The 12,812-nt window shown below is 35.9% G+C and overlaps 1 pseudogene across 1 annotated transcript; it reads right to left on the minus strand.

Annotated features, from left to right (window-relative positions):
• Positions 1-10,634: 10,634 nt before the first annotated feature.
• On the minus strand, positions 10,635-12,292 carry LOC137739181 (zinc-finger homeodomain protein 8 pseudogene; annotated as a pseudogene). The gene has a single exon (XR_015966873.1). The product of XR_015966873.1 is annotated as a zinc-finger homeodomain protein 8 pseudogene (transcript).
• Between the last annotated feature and the right edge of the window lie 520 nt (positions 12,293-12,812).

The following is a 12,812-nucleotide window of genomic DNA, read 5'->3' on the forward strand; positions in this document are numbered from 1 at the left end:
GAATGTTGTTGGCTAATGGGTTCCTGCATATCACGTGTTCGATCTTATGATTCAATGAAATTGAATGTCAGAACAATGCAACTACATATCTTGGATGCAAGTGTTTAAGGTTCTACTATCATTTCTCAGTCATTCTTTCACTTTTGAAAATTGGGTTTAATCCTTTTCATCCAATTTAAGGCATGAAATCATCTCATTTTCGATGATCTTTTATGAGTTTCATGTTATTTTTCTAATATTGGGGTTCAGTATTGTAAGAATAAGTATTTTGTTGATGGTTTATGGATTTTACTTTCAATTGGGTGATTCTTGGTGACCTGCTGGTGAAGTTACTTATGGTATACAGAGAGCGTTGGTCACATCCTGAAATACACACATGGCATTGTTGGGCTGAAGATTGACTTGCATAAATGAATCTCTCTCTCTCTCTCTCTCTCTCTCTCTCTCTCTCTCTCTCTCTTTTTAATGGTATACATGTTTGAAGAAATGCACAGCTCAAGTTGTTTTGTGAAGTTGGTGAAGACATATGATTCGTGTTCTATTCTTTGGTGTGGAGTGATCTTGCCGATATGGGTTTATATTGAAAATGGGGGTTTTATTTTGTTGTTTTTGGATGAATTGTCTGAGATAAACTACTGTTTCATTTAGTGATTTTTTGTTGGGTTACAAGATTTCAAGAAAGTGTCATTCTTTCTTGATGGATAAGAAAGTATCATTCTTTCTTTGATTCCATAAAATTTGTCAAGAGTATTATTCTCTTGTTGCTTTAGAATTTGTCAAGAGTGCCATTCTCTTGTTGCCTTAGCATTTGAGTCAAGAGTATCATTCTCTTGTTGCCTTAGAATTTTTCAAGAGTGTCATTCTCTTGTTGCCTTAGCATTTGTGTCAAGAGTGTCATTCTCTTGCTGCCTAGAAGAATTCATTTGTTTTTTTGATTTCTGGATTGTACTTGTGTCTTTCATCATTGCTTCACCAACAGCTAAAGTTGTAGTCTTATGTGATGATAATGGAGTGAGCAGAGGTTTTGGTTTTTCCTCTGTACGAATTCTTCATCTTTTGCAATGTAGTTAACACTTAAATCATTTTTCAACTCACCCTCGTATTTTCTTGTTTTTCCATTCTTTCTGGTTGTTTATCTAAAAATATGTTATGCTTACGTGTCGTATTAGCCAACTATTTCTGTACCTCAAATACAATCAGAAATTCCCAAATACAATTTTTGCTTCTAAATGGTCTCACAATTAATCGAGCACATTCCAAATTCTACCGGTAATGTCCAATATATTTGTTTTATATTCACTAGGACTGTAGGACTAGGTTTTAAAATGGTACGCAGGGTTTAAGGATCTCTATAGCGACCGGGGAATTCATTGTGCAGAATATTGGGCTTTAAAAGTTTGGTTAAAATTTAGGGTTCAAAATACACAACCTATAGTGAACCAAACTCTGTTGGGCTATGGGCCACAAATTTTGCTGTCCGAGAACAAACTTTAGCTGGGTAATTCTTGGTCTCAACTTTTGAACATTCAAAATCCGTCAATACATAAACCGTAGACAATTGGTGATTGGTTCACATGAGCCGAGTAACCGAATGTTAAGGTGAGTTTGTCCACAAATAATTACCAATCCTTCGTTGACATTAAACAGAGTCACCACCAATGATTAATTAGTTCATACGGATTTGACATTGGGTTGTGCTACCTATCATATAACATCGTTTAACCATAGCAAGAGCATGAAATATTGACAGCTTCTTTCCATAGAAGAAGAATTTACCGGTTTTATAGGGAAATATGTTGGTCTAGTAGAAACAATTAGGAGAAATTCTCTCACTCAATTAAGTTTTAGTTTGAGCGGTATCGTCGTTCAATAAACGCTTACCTCATATTTAAAAAGTGCCATACTCATCTAATGGACGATTATCATGTGGTGAGTTGGGGACATGAGTAGTGGCGAAGCCAGGAATTGCCGAGGAGAGGGGCGAACATAAAAAAATTACAATTGTTGTTGGTGAGATTTCATGTCATGAAAACATGCATAATAGATTATTGTCAATAAAAGCACATACATGTATCTCAATGTAAACAATCATGCTATCATTTAACCATTGATCCCGACCGTAATAAAACATCTATTGTTGCTAGCTTTTTTTGGCAATGAGGTGGTCTTTTGGTTGACAATAATCATTTTGAAGAGTGTCTACGAATTGCTTTGTGATAATTATGTGGATAAGCAAGTATTTGACGTCTATGTCCAAGGTCTGTAGGAAAATTAGCCAATAATTCATCAAACTTAATAGCCTCACTTTGTTTTGAACTACCTGGAATATTTGAAGGAGGATTTTAAGCATTGTTTTTTTTATAGTATCGTTGCATTACTTAACTGTATCATGGAAAAAAAAATAAACTCTTAGACTCTTAGACTATAGTGATATGACTAGTAACTAATCAATCCAACAATTCAATTAATCAATACTAATAATCATACAAATTATTTAATAAATAAAAATTCAATTCAACTAATCAATATGAATAATTGTATACATTATTCAATAATTCAATTAATCAATCAATAACAAGAATTCATTTTTTTACCCTAAACAATAATTTCATTGCCATCAATAATCATAGAATTCATATCAATAATCAATAACCGTATTATTCTATACTAATTAAAGAAAAAATTCTATTGAATAATTAATTAGGGTTTGAAATAATATATAAATTTAGAAAATAAAAAATTTACATAAAATTGGGAAGGATGGCGTGACGGGTGGTGATTGAATTGGGGGATTTGTTGTGTTTGGTAAAGTGTGAGTGAGAGATGAGAAATTGAAAGGGGTGATGGCTAATGGGGACCATCGGTCCACACAATCTTTTATTATTGTTTTTAACGAAGCTATAAAACTGTGTCGTTTTAGTTCATAATTTTTTTTTTTTAATAAAAGTAAATCTTACAGCGTGTAGGGGTGCTGCACATCAACAAATGCCAGAAAGCCACCATACTTTCCAGTTTTCGACCAAACCAAAGAGGCGCTCCTGGGCTTGTTTTTCGGCGAGCGAAGGGGCGACGACCACCCCTCGCCCACTGGACATGAGAGAATCTAGATCTCTCAACAATTAGAAGGTTTGAATTGATTTTTTCTCGAGAATTAGATGGTCTCATCAACACTTATAGTAGCAAACCTCTTAATTTTTTTTCAAATTTCTTTAATAAATTTGCTTTGGCACTATTTTTAAGTAAGTCACCCACAACTCTTTGCTCCCCATTATCTCCAGAACAAGCCTAATCGAACTTTGAAAGATCCAAAACGGAATGCTTTATCAAACTTGTAGAAAAACAAGTTCAGTTATTAGAATCTTAAGTAAAGATTGAGCTTGACCTAATTCAACAGAGCTAGGGCAGTATTTGTATTTACCGAAGTCAATGTTAACGTTGGCAGCACGTGAACCAGACTGATCATGGGGCCATATGGTTTCCCAATTAGGGTAGACAAATAACGTCTTTCTTCTTTGTTTCACATGGGTTCAAGTTCCATACCATACGATACGATGTAGCTATAGTTTTACGTGAACTCTCATTTGATTTAGGGCATCGATTAATCTATAAATCCGCATGCATATGACTACAATACAGATACGTGATACAGAAACACAATTACGTGCATATATAGCTTACATATTACAACATTAGTAGATAACATGCATGTGTCGGGAAGGTAAATTTTCAATGTCATGGTTTGGGGCAGTAGTAAATAGTGAAGTTAAAAGGCTATCGATGGTTGATGGTGCCACATGTTGTGAAAACACACCCGCACGTAACTTATTCACGCAAAGTAGAAACTAGAAAGAGAGAGCGAAAATTTTCGTTAATCGGTAAAATTCCCATAATTTCTATTCGTATTAATTAGGATTAAGGATTTCACAATCAACCAAATCTGTTCATGTATTTGCATACGTCCTTGTCTTATTAATATTAATATTATTTTGATTTGTAGATGTCTTTGTCCCACTTACGAAGAGATAAGAAAAGTATGATAAATATAAATGCAACCTTTAATTTATATATATATATATATATGTATATGTATATGTCTTAAGAAAATGTGCAACCTTTATTCTCTCATAAAGCTTGTGCATATACTTATTATCCTTTTCTTTTTTTTATGAGTTCTTTTTATGCATGCAGAAACAAGACTACAAAAAAAAACTTGTTCGAATATGATAAGGTATTCGATTGTGGTCAATTTTTGTTTTTAAGACACTGTCACAAGTACGTAACGGAATATATATATATAAACACAAGTAGGATGAGATTTAAGGTGAATTAGTTGGGTTTGCGCAAGTTATAAGTGTATATAATTACTAATTCATTACTATTAGAATGATAATATAACGAATATATATAAAGAATGGACATTGTTCGAGGACATGACTAGAACATTGTAGCTAGGACCACTGAGTAATGCGTTAATCTTTATGCCGCAAATAATTGCGTGGTCCTTCATTGACTTGCAGTATTAATTTTGTTTATCATCAAATGCGTATGTGTTTGCAATTACATGCTTCCTTTTAAATGTAGGATGTCAATGACATATGAAAAAACCTTTTCATATGTAGCCTTCCTACTAACAAAAATACAAAGTCATAAAGACAGATAACTTCATTATCGTTCAAGGGGTTTTGTTTTATACATTGTGTTATTCTACTTTAAACTAATCTTAAACTGTAGAGGAATGAATGCAAATTCGGATTCATACGAGAAATACTTATGCTGTAATCAATGTGATTACGCTGGCATCTGCTTGTTGTATTGGGTTTTCAGAAAAGAAAAAAAAAGTTTGGAAATGAAAACCACATCATGGGAGAATGTAGAGCTAGCTAGTTGCTTGTGTTAATATCAAGCAATTTGAGGCGTCTTTGTTTTATCGCGTTGTAAATGATGAAAGGTTTGATAATTAGACGTTGCAGCTTTCCTCTCTCGTACTTTTTATTCTTTTTCTCATGATCAGTCTTTAATCTTTCTTCCTTCCACCGATCATCCCTAACGGAGGTAGGTTAAAAATCAACGTGGAGGGTGTTACCACCCAATCACCATCGATCAAATGCAAAGATTGAAAGGACATCATAATTAGGTAACAACAACTTTCAAAATATTCCTCGGGATTTATTGGAAAAGTAACTAATTAGTAGTATGGTTTATCTTTATGTTAGGGTATTTTTAATACTAATATTTTAAGGTTTTATATTAGAATAGGGATTATGATGATTTGTTGTTAGGGTTTAACATTACTTTTGTTTGTACCATACTTTACCAATCTCGAAACTACCGAGTACCAGTTAACTTTATACCTTCAAAGACGCGGATTCGTGTTGAGGCACCTATGTTGAAGCACAAGGGTTTTCCTCCAACCAAGAGGCTAATCACAACACGACACATGACAACATAAGAATAAAGCTCATAGACTCTCACATCGACCGCGGACCAAAGCCAGAGACTCTCCTCAACTATAAAAAGAGATTATTCTCATACAATTAATCCCTAATGCCATTATTGCACTTAATCCATTATTAGAACTTAATGATTGTGTTTGAACCTTTGTATTATGCAAACTCTACATTATTAATGAGACTCCTCTATTCTCATGGATATAGCACTACATAGGGTGAACCACGTACATCTAGTGTTTATTTTCTATCTCAATCTCTTTACATATTACGTGACCGGAGCAACCTGGCGAATGTCACAACTTTAACACTTTACGTTATTCCAAAGTCAACCCAATTTACGTATCAACAACTTTCATGTTTGCTTCAACATTAGGTCATTATAAATACACTTAATGTAAGTTTGTAACTTTGTAGGCGTCTGGGAAATTTACAGTCTTTTTCATTGTTTTTGTCAACGGATTAACAATCATATGTAGTTTGCAATCCCTTGTTATTCTTTTCTCGTTCTATTAATTGTAAATTTGAGTTCCATTTAAACTTGTTTCTTTAGTTACTCAAATGTTACATTCGTTTATGTTTGGATCTGTAATCCCATTATGCTATCAGATAAAAATCAAATTACGCTATTTAATATGTGATATTTATTAGAAAATCTAATTCAGATTGATAGTCTAGCCCAACAACCATATGAAATAAGAAAACCTAAACCTCCAATTGAATTGGAAGCTTAATTATGAGTGTTTGTAGCTGTAAAAAGACCTAATAGGATGGAAGTTTGGGGTAAATTTTGATTTGGAGCTTTCTTCAAAAGTAGCTTGGTGCTAATTCGGCCACTTTATTTTTCGTATTTTGGATTAAGGCGATGTTATAGTGGTTAAAATTTTAAACTTTCATTTGTAAAGTCACGTAATGTGACGATAGATTAATGATTGGACTCTTTCTTTAAGTAATTAAAAAGAAAGTCCAACTATTAACTGTTATATCATGTGATCTATATAAGATGGTCTAAAAAATGGATCTACGTATCACTTTCTTTTGGATTGTGGTCAATTCAAGTGGTCTAGAGAATCCACTAGTTTTAATGTTACTGGACAAATCCCTACAGTGACAAAAAATAGCCTATAAGATTGAAAGGTGCTCAACGAGAATCCAAAGAAATTAAAATAGACTAGACAAACTAAAATACCAAAAAACACCTGGCCTATCGTGGCTCTTGGAAGCACTAATCAAATTTGTCTCACCAAAAGCTTGGGATTAAAACCATACATTATATTGTGAGAATGTGAGGATGAGGGATCAAATCATACAAGGGCTTATAAGGAGTTGAGTTACTTTCCATATTATCTATTAATTTTATGGTGAGCCTTAACCTTCTTCATGATATCAGAACACGTTGGCTCACATGTGAAGCCTAACACACATGCTTCACATCACCCAATTTGTGTTGTCTACGTGTTAAGGTTGAAAATTCGCCAAATGTAAGGAGGCGTGTGAGAATGTGAAGACAAAGTCTCACATCTGTGAGAAACCAACCATGCAAGGGCTTATAAGTGTGAGAATGTGGGGACAAAGTCCCACATCAGTGAGAGACCAAATCATGCAGGGTTTATAAGGGGTTGGGCTGCTCTCCATGTTACCAATTGGTTTTATGGTAGAACCTCAACTTCTTCAATAAGGAGTTATACTATTCCCCATATTGCCAATTAATTTTATAGTGGAACCTTAATTTTCTTCATATCTAACATATGCTTCGAATTTACTTAAAGTAATGCTATTCACACACTATTAAAAAAAATTTCATTGGCTTTCCTCAATTCATTTGATCTGACGATTGAAAATTAAGAGAGGTGTGTGAGAAATAAAAATAAATGTGTGGATAGCACCACCTTTTATTTAATTTGTGGGTCGATGTGTTATCCGCTAACCCTAGCTAGTTCCCTGTACAGTGTCCTCTCTTCACATGCGGTTGCCATGCACATTGAAATTGTGTTTTTATTATTACAATACATGGAGCATCATCTACTAGCACTAATTTGGGCAAACCAATAGAACAGTGTCCTGGTCACGTTTTGCTTGGACTGGCAATTGAGGGAAACAAAAACTTAAAAGGGATGAAACATTGCATGATGACTCTGATCCAAAGTAAAAAAAAAATCCTTCTTTGATTATGTATAATCCATATGATCCCCACAACTCCATTTGATAGTAACATTTTTCTCTCACAAGTCACAGCTCGTTCTAGTAGTGATGGAGGAATCTTATCGTACAAACTTTAAAACAATGTTTAGAAGCACATGCGTAAAGAGTTTACGGTAAAAAGATATAAAGTTACTTTATAATTAGAGCTTATTTGAAAACGTTTATGCGGAAAACATTTTTAGTAAAAACGATCTTGTTAAAAGTGAACGTATATTTTATTAGGTGTTTGCTTCGCTATAAAGCACTACAAAGTAGCTTTTTAACCAGTAAGTACTTTTACTGTGTCCTAGTCAAATTACTTTTGGTTAGGAAAGGCGATGAGCCATGTTCCATTTTACCCGTTCTTATTCATGTAATATTCGTGTAAACAACAATGCAATAACTCATGCTATTCATTAGAAAATTTGAGAAAAATTATCACTTGAACAAATAGGATATCAGTTGAACAGTCAACAGTGTTAGTTGTCTACCCAATAAATTTTAATTCGTGCTAATTTCAAGTTATATATTATGTCGTGTATAAAATTATCATTCTTACTTTTGATTATTTAAAAAGATATTTTAATTCGTGAAACATGCCCTTAATCTTATCAGATAGAGTAAAAGATTTGCTTTCTTCACAAACAATTCTCAGAAATCACCCACAGTTCTATTGGATTGAGTAAAAGATTTTCTTTCTTCACAAACAATTCTCAGAAATCATCCACAGTTGTACGACCAAATCCCAACAAACTGGCTACCAGCACTCCTAAATAGTCCATGTGAGGAGTTGGAGAAGTGGGTTTTCAGTTCGAACAATCAAATTCTTGCAGTTAATCTTGTTTTAATCAGGGTTATAAACAGCTTCAATATCTAACATGCAAACCCCAATTTGCTTAGTTAAACTGCTTATTAATTAATGATTAACCCCGTTTACAGATACAGATAGCAATAAAGAAGACAGGATCACACAAGTCTAATGACATCATATCTGATGGATACATGGATTTAAAGTCAAGGCTTTACATTCAATACTGTCCTTTTTTCCGACACTCCTCTTATATCCCAAGAAAACTTTCAGTGAGGCAGGAACACGGTCTAGCATATTAAGTGTCATAATACAAGTGCTTGAATTTTTTCCCTCAAGCATCTAATCATTTGTATTGTGACACTTAGTATTTCCGGCACATTGAAAAATCTCTCTTGTATCATAAGAAAGTTCATCAAATCTAAGCATTTGTCGGGAGTTCAAGTTCGGTCAGTATCTCTCAGAATTAAAGAGTTCTTTCTGGTATTGTAATTATGGTGAAGTTTTAATTAGATTCTAGCTACTCTCACCAAACTCCATCTATTTTCCGATCGGGGCAAAGTGTGACGTAAAAGATAAATTACTCCACTTTGAAGCTTCAAAACCTAGATTAAGCAATTATTTCCCATTACATATTTTCTTAATTATACCTTATATCACTACCGATCTATCCACCCTAAATCAGATAGCAAGATCAACCGGCATGCTCGACCCGTGTTAACATTTTCCATGTGTGAGGAGTTAAGAAGGCCCATCACCATTTCCCCACTGAACGCTTTAGAGGGTAAATTGACTGAGCATGAGCAACCCATACTTGGCCATACTTGGCAGTTGGAGCCTGGAAGGGCATACGCAGGCAAAGGACCAGCCCCCACAAAAACAAGATTACCGACTTCATCAAATGACAAAAACACCAAAACAAACCCAAATTTTGCTGGTGGAAAACACACTTGATCTTTCTAAGTATCATTTTCGATTTAACGTCGTCGTCGTCGTCGTCTCATTCTTTATCCATCTAATCTATTAATTTAGTCCAACATAATTAGGGTTATCACTAATATCTGCTTCCCTTCAAAGGCAAGGGACAGAACATTACACATCCTCAAGCTTACCAACTGACCTCATTAGATTATGCTTTACTTGATTCAACTAATTAATTAATTAACCCTTTTTGGAATAGATTAAGGTTAAAAAACATAGAGTAATCCCTAATTGAAGCCTACCATCCAAAACCCACCAAAAAAGTTCACACTTTGCAGTCACTGGTCTATGTATTGCTTTTTTACTTCTGGTTGCACACGCTTTAGACGGAATAAAAAATTAAAGCCATGATAGCTAGCTGAGGATTTCTTAATTTACAGGCATTTTAATATATGATCAGCAGCAAAATGGTCCATACCACAATTATTAATTAATTAAAAAAAACAATTAAAATAGTGGTGAAAAAAAATCTAAGACAATAATCGGGATGTGGGTAATAATTTAAACAATGATTTCTTTAGATCTCTCTTGGATCATTCTCTAGTTTAATTTTATATATAATTAAAAGTTAAGAAAATGCGTAAAGCTAATGGGATAATGTAGAATAATTTATTTTGCAACTGCCCACAATGATCTTATGTTTTGTGCTAACACTTTCTGCTTCTTTGTATCGGACACAGGATAGGAAAATCTCTCACTGATGAGACATTAGATTCAGAACTTACAATGCCTCTCTCTCTCTCTCTCTCTCTCTCTCTCTCTCTCTCTCTCTCTCTCTCTCTCACCTTCTGAAAAAGAAAAAGGGTAACCTGCATTTCTGCAGCTTATTCTCAGAGAACAGAATATTAATAAAATCCAATGCATTTGTTTTAGTAACAAGAAATTGAACACATTCTCAGCTTCACATAGCTTTAGAACAAAAAAAAATAATAATAATTTTTGCACTCATTTTTTCTGCGCAGTATGATTTATTTCGGTTATGCTCTAGATTTTAGTTAATTTATTGAATACAAAGGCGAAAAATAAACACAAGAATTAAGAGAGTTTTTTTTCTGCGCAGTATGATTTATTTCTGTCATGCTCTTAACTTTAGTTAAGTTATTGAATACAAAGGCGAAAAATAAACACAAGAATTAAGCAGGAAGAAAAGCCAATGCGGAAATCACTTTGGGGAAATGGAAAGAAACTAAAATAAATAAATAAATAAAGAGAAGATATAGGCAGCAAATTAATTCCCTTTTTTTGGATCAATCAATCTCTTCCCAGGTTATCCTCAGCAAACTGAAGTATTGATAGTCTCATTACTTAAACTAAACACAATGAGAAAGAAGAATTAAGAAAGAAGAAGAAAGAAAGAAAATTTAAGAGCAACTAATTAATTAATTACTTAATAGCACTGGCCTTACTCTAATGCTAATTAAGCTCCTCTTATTATTCATCAAAAGGATCAAGAAGAAGAAGATGACCCATTGTTGCCACCACCGTCAGCACCCTGGTAATGATGATTCGGATTCGGAAAGCCGTTCTTGTTGTCGTTTTGATCATCATCCTCCTCCTCGTCATCATCGTTGTTGTTGCCGTTGCCGTTGCCGTTGCCGTTGGTGCCGTTGTTGTGGTGGTGGGAATGCTCAAGGAGAAAGCTGGGTCTGCTTAAACTGCCAGCACGGCCGCCAGCGCCGCCATTGAGCACGTCTCGCTTGGAGAAGGTATTCTTATTGTTGTGCATCCAGACTTTGAGAACCCCTTTTTCGATGCCGGCCTCATTACAGAACTCCTGCACGATTTCCTCGTCTCTCTTCTGCATCTTCCACCCGACCCTCTCTGCGAATTGGTACATCTTCTCCTTCTGGTCCTGGGTGAACTTGGTCCTGAACCGCTTCCTCGCATTCGGGCTCGGCGACACGATCTGGGGCATAGCAACGGCGTTGTTATTATTCGCACCCGCCAAGGCGTTTTCGTGAGCGGTGGACAGAGCCAAGAGCATGTGGGGGGCGGAGGGGTAGTAGGAGGACGAGATCGGCGGTGGAGAAGCTGAACTGGGGCTTCGGTTGCCGGGGTGAGTCGGCGGAGGAGGATGGTGGCGGTGGTGGGGTTGGTACTCGATGACATGCTTTGTCGCGGCGGGGGTGTTTGGCTGCACGGGGTCCTCGGGGTCACGGCGGTGAAAATTGCGGTGGCAGCCACATGCAGCGCATTTTAGTGAGGTGGGGTCGGCGGGGTCGGCAGCGGGAGACGGCATGAACTCGCCGCAGCCGTCGAGGGCGTGGCCACCCAGCGTAGCGGCGTGGTTCTTGAGGCATTCTTTGTAGGTGACTACGACAGGGGTGATGGGGATGTTGTGGTGGTGGAGGTGGTGCGTGGGGTTGTGGCGCTTGAGGACGCCGTTGCTGGACGGAGGCTTTAAGGGTTGCCGGATCCGAGTCGGAGTTTCGCTGTCGGCTTCCGGGGATTTTGTGCTGGCGGTGTTGTTGGTGGTGGTGGTGATGGACGGGGTTATATCCATCGCTCAAACATCTAGGGGTCTCCAAAAACTGAGAACAAAAATCAAAAGCAAATACAGAGAAAGTTAAAAGGAAGCTGCTTTAAGTCGTTAGGATTAGATTTCTGTGCAGATTACAGCTCTGAGCTGCCATGGGAGGATGTTGAGAAAGTGAGGGGAGGTATGGAGAGTGAGAAAGATGGTTAGGTTTTTTTAGAGAGAGAGAGAGACAGACAGTTTAGCTAGCCGAGAGAGGGATGATGATGATGATGAGCAGTGATGACTGTCGATAATAAAAATCTGGGTTTTGTGGTTGTCCTTCTTAACCACTTGTTCTTTTAACCCTAGTTCTAATCCATGGTTAAGTTGCTTACCCCACTAGGGGTTAGATGTTGTGTAATAAATATACCTTAGCAACTAATGCCACTAAGTTGAGTCCCGGAAATTATTTTCACACTCCCATTTTTTTTTCTAAACTTTTATAGAGATTAACCTTTTACCATTTTCCCATTTATTGATTTTAATTGATTTTGACTTAATAGCTTATTCTTCATGCATAGTTTATATGTGTCGCCGATTATATATGCGTATTTAAGTCACTAAAGCATGGTTCATACGTGTCACCAACTATATATGCGTATGTAAGTCACTATTAGAAGGACTAGATCGTTGCTCTACATCCTGACAGCTTAATTTTTTCAGAGCCAAGTGGTTGTCATGCCGAATTGTGTAGTTCATCTGTCTGCTTTTCTCTCCAAGTGCAATATAAAGTTGGTTGTAGTAGCTTGATATACATCGTTGTTTGTGTCAATTCATCTTTTTCCCACATATTTTTATTTATGTTTGTAAATTTTATTTATGCCATGTTTATTTTTGACCGTTGAATCTCCTCTAATGGTTAATAACAAATAGGATG

The sequence above is a fragment of the Pyrus communis genome, chromosome 9, assembly GCF_041283825.1.
Source record: "Pyrus communis isolate YQ-2024b chromosome 9, ASM4128382v1, whole genome shotgun sequence".
Taxonomy (NCBI): domain Eukaryota; kingdom Viridiplantae; phylum Streptophyta; class Magnoliopsida; order Rosales; family Rosaceae; genus Pyrus; species Pyrus communis.